Consider the following 5,481-nt stretch of genomic DNA (forward strand, 5'->3'; position numbering starts at 1 on the left):
GAAGCAATTTAATATAAAGCTTGTGTGGGGCACTTAGCAGTAGCAGTTCAACTAAGTGCGGTCAATTATTATTCTCCTAATGCCCCACCCCCACCCCCAACCCCCGCCCATCACACACCATCACCTTCACTGTGGGGCCCAAGCCCCTTTTCCAGCATGTCTCCTACTGTTTACAGGTAAGGTTGCCAGAGACTTCCGCCCAGAAGTCAGCAGCTTCTCTTTCTCATTCATGCAGCACCTGTCTCTTGGGTGCCTTTCACGTGCCAGGCACAGCTCTGGGGACCAAGGACACGCTGATGTGGAGATGAAGCTGTGGCCTGCTGGCACATTCTAGCGGGGGAGCAGACGAGCTGCCAGCAAGCCCACCAACCAGCTAGCTTGTTCTAAGCAGAGGTCAGCGCTCAGAAGGAAATAAACCAGGTCCAAGTGGTGGGGTTGAGAACTCTGGCTCGGGGGGTCAGGAGTGCCTCTCCGAGGAGCAGAGACTGTCTCACGAAGAGCCACGGCTGAGCATTCCAGCAGGGAGAACGGCAGGGGCAAAGGTCCCCCGAGGTGGGAATGGGTCTGGCGGGGCTCTTGGAGGGAGCGGGGGAGAGAGGTGGGAAAGCAGAGCAGGGAGGCAGTGGAACTAGGCAGCATGGGGCCTTGTGCAGGTTCTGTTCCTGGCCTTGTACTGGTGGCCTCAGCCCCAGGTCTGTGAATCAGTGGGCTGTGAACGTGAGTGTGAGCTGAGTCACCACCGCCTCCCTGCGGGGCCCGGCCTCGTCTTCTCACGAAGGACCTGGTTCACCGATTTTCCTTCCTTAAATTGGTCACCGCCCAGCAGAACCCAAAGGAACCAAAATCTTGTTCGTTTTCAATTTCCAACCTTCTCGTTCATTCACGTATTCACTCAACAAATATTTGTGAAGGTATATTGTGTGCCGAACACTTTGCTGGGCTCTGAGGACAAGTCACATACCTTGGTGAACTCAAGCAGACCGGAGCCTAGAGATTTCTATGCCTCAGCTTTCCCATGTATAAAATGGGTAGCTGGAACGGATGTCTGTGAGAGACTTCTCTTCTGGAGTCCGGATGACAGTGGAGAAGTCTGTAAATATCTCTGCCCACAAGTACAACAGAGGCCGTGGAGAGAGAGACGGAGAGAGTCCTTCTGCTCCCAAACTGAAGATATAAAAGTTCCCCCATTGTTGAGTCTCGCAGCTCCATTCCCCACCCACCCTGACTCCAACAGATCAAAAAACTATAAAAGATGAAGAGATCTCCGGCTCACCTCTCCTTCCTAAGCCGCAGTGAGGAAAGAAGTACTTTAAGCTGCCTTCTCTCTCTCCTGATCCAGAACCCGGGTCAGTGGGCTGGGAGCTGTTTGCAAGGCTGCACTCTTTGGTTAACAAAAAATTTCCCTGCTCGTAGCCAAGGGGAGGGGCAGGACAACCAGAACCTTTCTTCTTTCAACAAGAAGTCATTTTTTATTCTCCCTGGGAACTATTTGGGCATGTGGGAGGAGTATGGGGAGGGAAGGGTTTGGACACTTCAAGCAATTCACTTACCAGCTCTATGACCTTAGGCAAATCACTCACGTCTCTGACCCTCAGTCTCGTCTTCAGTACAATAGGAATAATAATAATAAATGTATTTCTGAGAGGATTAAATAAAATCTGTAAGGTGCCTCACACATGCCAGTAATTGGTGACAAGGATTATTAATACAAATATAGGAACATTATAAATGGATAATAATACATGCCTTAATTCCTTCCATGATATCCACCTGGTTATTAGCTAATACAGGTTTAGGGTGGGCTTCGGGGGTGCAAGACATCTCTAGGAAGTGAGTACTCATTAGCAGCTCAGATGCTCACAGCAGTGCTCCCCGCCCCCCACGCCTCTCGTGGTCACGCTCCCTCCTTTCCAGTGAGTGACTGCAAGCCTCCAGGTACATAGCAGCTCCTTCTCCCAGGGGCCAGTGAGCATCTGTGCACAGCCCCACGAGTAATCAGCAAATGCAAATGAAAGCAGCAAGTCACCAACTCTCGCCTATTACATTGCCAACGTATCTGATACTGGATGAAACAGTCCGATACTCCCCTGTGTGGATAAAGAGATGGGGCCTGGGCATAGCCATCCGCTGCCAGTGGGAACGAATCTTAGTGTGGCCAGTTCGGCAATAGCTGCTAGAGTGGGGAAAGGGCACACCCCACAATTCAGGGGCCCTGCTTGAGGACATCCCCCTAGAGAGACTTTCATGTTTACACAAAGAAGGATGCACAGGTCTGCCCCGGAGGGCACTGCTCATAACAGCAAGGAGTCAGAAACGACCTAAATGTTCCTCGGCAGAGGAGGGGCAGAAGCGGAGTGTAGAATACCAGACAGCTGTTAAAAGGGATGAACTAGCTATGTACGAATTAATGGGAGTCGATCTCCACAACGTTGGGTGAAAGTGGGAAAATGCATAACGATAGATACAGAATACCATGTTTAGAAAACAATTTTAGGGGCGCCTGGGTGGCGCAGTCGTTAAGCGTCAGCCTTCAGCTCAGGGCGTGATCCCAGCGTTCTGGGATTGAGCCCCATGTCAGGCTTCTCCGCTGGGAGCCTGCTTCTTCCTCTCCCACTCCCCCTGCTTCTGTTCTCTCTCTCGCTGGCTGTCTCTGTCATGTCAAATAAATAAATTAAAAAAATCTAAAAAAAAAAGACAACAATTTTAAATCACTCACGCAAAATAGTGATGGATACTGCATTGTTCATAGATACACGCATCCTTGCAAAGGTATGAAGATAAGCCTGGAAAATGGAGCCGTATTCATGTTGGTGGTTCCTCCTGGGGAGGGGAGACGTAGGGGCGGCGGCGGGGGGGAGGTGATTTCAGAGCTGTAATGCTTTCTTTCCTAAAAGAAAAATTGGAAGGTGAATATGCTATCCTGTTCCCCGGTGACTCTAGGTGCTGAAAATATGGGTTTTGTGATCTCGTGCACGGCTATATTCTGTATATTTTTTTTAACAAGGGAAATAAGAAGAGAAAACACTGGCTAAGAAGTTAGAAGGAATGGTAGGTTTAGAAAGTCACCATTTTCCAAGTGTTACAGTTGTGTCAGACAAGGACCACCAGCGAGTGGTGGTTGGGGAGCAAGATAGGCAAGGCGCCAAGCGGCCCCCGCAGGTGACACTTGCAGAGGGGGCAGGGCGCCTTTCCATGGAGACATCTGGCGTCACCGCCTTAACAGGCAGTCCAACTGGACAGCACCACGTGGGGGATAGTTGACAAAGGCACCACTTGAAGGGAATCAATAGGAAGTACGTCCCATCACCTGGGATGTCTTCTCCCCCAAGACGGGGAGCCCAACTCCAAGCAAGTGTGCAGACGTACCGTTCCGCTTCCAGGAACTCACGGGGGATAGAAGGACCGGCTGAAGGCCAGGGGAGGAAACCTTCAGAGGTGTGGGTGTGGGAAATTCTATAAGACAGAGGCTGCGTCCACGTCAGACAAACCAAAGAAAGGAAAAGAAGATAAAAGAAAAGAGAAAAATGAATACCTACCATTTGCATTGACGTGGATGGAACTCGAGGGGATTATGCTAAGTGAAATAAGTCAATCAGAGAAAGACAGTTATCATATGGTTTCACTCATATGGGGAATATAAGAAATAGCACGGAGGGCCATAGGGGAAGGGAGGGAAAGCTGAATGGGAAGAAATCAGAGAGGGAGACAAACCGTGAGATACTCCTGACTCTGGGAAACAAACTGAGGGCTGCTGGAGGGGAGGGGCATGGGGGATGGGGTAACTGGGTGTCGGCCATTAAGGAGGGCACGTGATGTGATGAGCACTGGGTGTTGTACACAACTAATGAATCAATGAACGCCACATCAAAAACTAATGATGTACTATATGCTGGCTAGCTGAATTTAAATTAAGAAAAAGAGAGAGAAAAGAGCGAGAAAGGGAGGGGACAATTCTAGGCCCAAAAAAATGCCTAAAGAGACACAACAACCACATGCCACATGTGACCATCCGCTGGGTTCTTTTTTTTTTTTTTTTTAAGGTATTTATTTACTTGACAGAGAGAGTGACAGAGCATAAGCAGGGGGAGCAGCAGAGGGACGGGGAGAAGCAGGCTCCCCATTGAACATGGGCTCGATCCCAGGACCCCAGGATCACGACCCGAGGGCAGACGCTTCACTGACTGAGCCACGCAGGTGCCCCCCTTGGTTGGGTTCTGATTCAGAAGAGGCAGCCAAGAAAAGCTTCAGACGACAGCTGGGGAAATCTAAATATGGACTAGCTAGTAGATGGTGTTTTGAATTATTATTGATTTTCTTAGGTGTGGAAATGCTAAATCTATGGAAGAGAACATCCGTGTCTTAGGAGATGCCTGCTGCAGGGCTGAGGAGTGAATGTCACACTGTCTGCCAACCCTTTCAGGCGTCTCAGCAGGAAGAGTGGATGGTAGACAGACACCAACGTGAACACACGTTCAAGCTCGCTGGGGGGGTCCATGGGTGTTCATTCTATGCTACTTTTAACCTTTCACTGAATTTTGAATTTTTCGTAATAAAAAGGTTTGAGGGGAAAGACATTTTTTTTAAAGATTTTATTTATTTACGTGACAGAGAGACAGCCAGCGAGAGAGGGAACACAGCAGGGGGAGTGGGAGAGGAAGAAGCAGGCTCCCAGCGGAGGAGCCTGATGTGGGGCTCGATCCTAGAACGCTGGGATCACGCCCTGAGCCGAAGGCAGATGCTTAACGACTGCGCTACCCAGGCGCCCCTGGAAAGAAATTTTTAAATGGAAAGAGAAACTAGGTTTTCCCACAAAAGTTGGCGGCTCTTGTTCTAGAAACTGCCGTCTGCTTCTTTGAAGCTGGTTCTGCTAAAAGTATTTAGCGTTTCTGAAAAATTAACACAAATCGAGGGGCCGGGTACATTAGCAGCATAGGAAATTCACATCTGAGTCGCATATGTAAATTGCAATCATGAAAATCAGGGCTTTCACTGCGTTTCTAAGAAATGTCCTTTTTTGGATACTCTTGCTTTTGGCTTACCTCTAGGACTCTCAGAGAAGGTTCAACAGCACGGCCTCAAAGGGACCGGGTGGGTGGGGGCTGGCAGACGCCAGGGCGTGGATGAGACAAATGCCCACGGCCTCAGAGAGACCACGACACCGAGCTTGGCTAGAGGTTCTCAGGGCCGAAATATCACCACTGCGCTGTGTAGAGTGGAACAGTCTCATTGGAAAATATTGATCAACGGGACAATGTTTCCTCTGACCAAGTAATCCACTTAGGGAATTCAAGCCTTTGATGAGACACAGAGATGAAATATATATGAAATGAACATATGTAAGGGGTTTAGAATAGTGCCTGGAACATGGTAAATGCTGCATAAATGCTCACTATTGTTACTATTTCTAATGAGCATTTATTTTTTTTAATTTTATTTATTAATTTGACAGAGAGAGACAGCCAGCAAGAGACGGAACACAAG

This window comes from Ursus maritimus, unplaced genomic scaffold (assembly GCF_017311325.1).
Source record: "Ursus maritimus isolate PB19 unplaced genomic scaffold, ASM1731132v1 scaffold_14, whole genome shotgun sequence".
Taxonomy (NCBI): domain Eukaryota; kingdom Metazoa; phylum Chordata; class Mammalia; order Carnivora; family Ursidae; genus Ursus; species Ursus maritimus.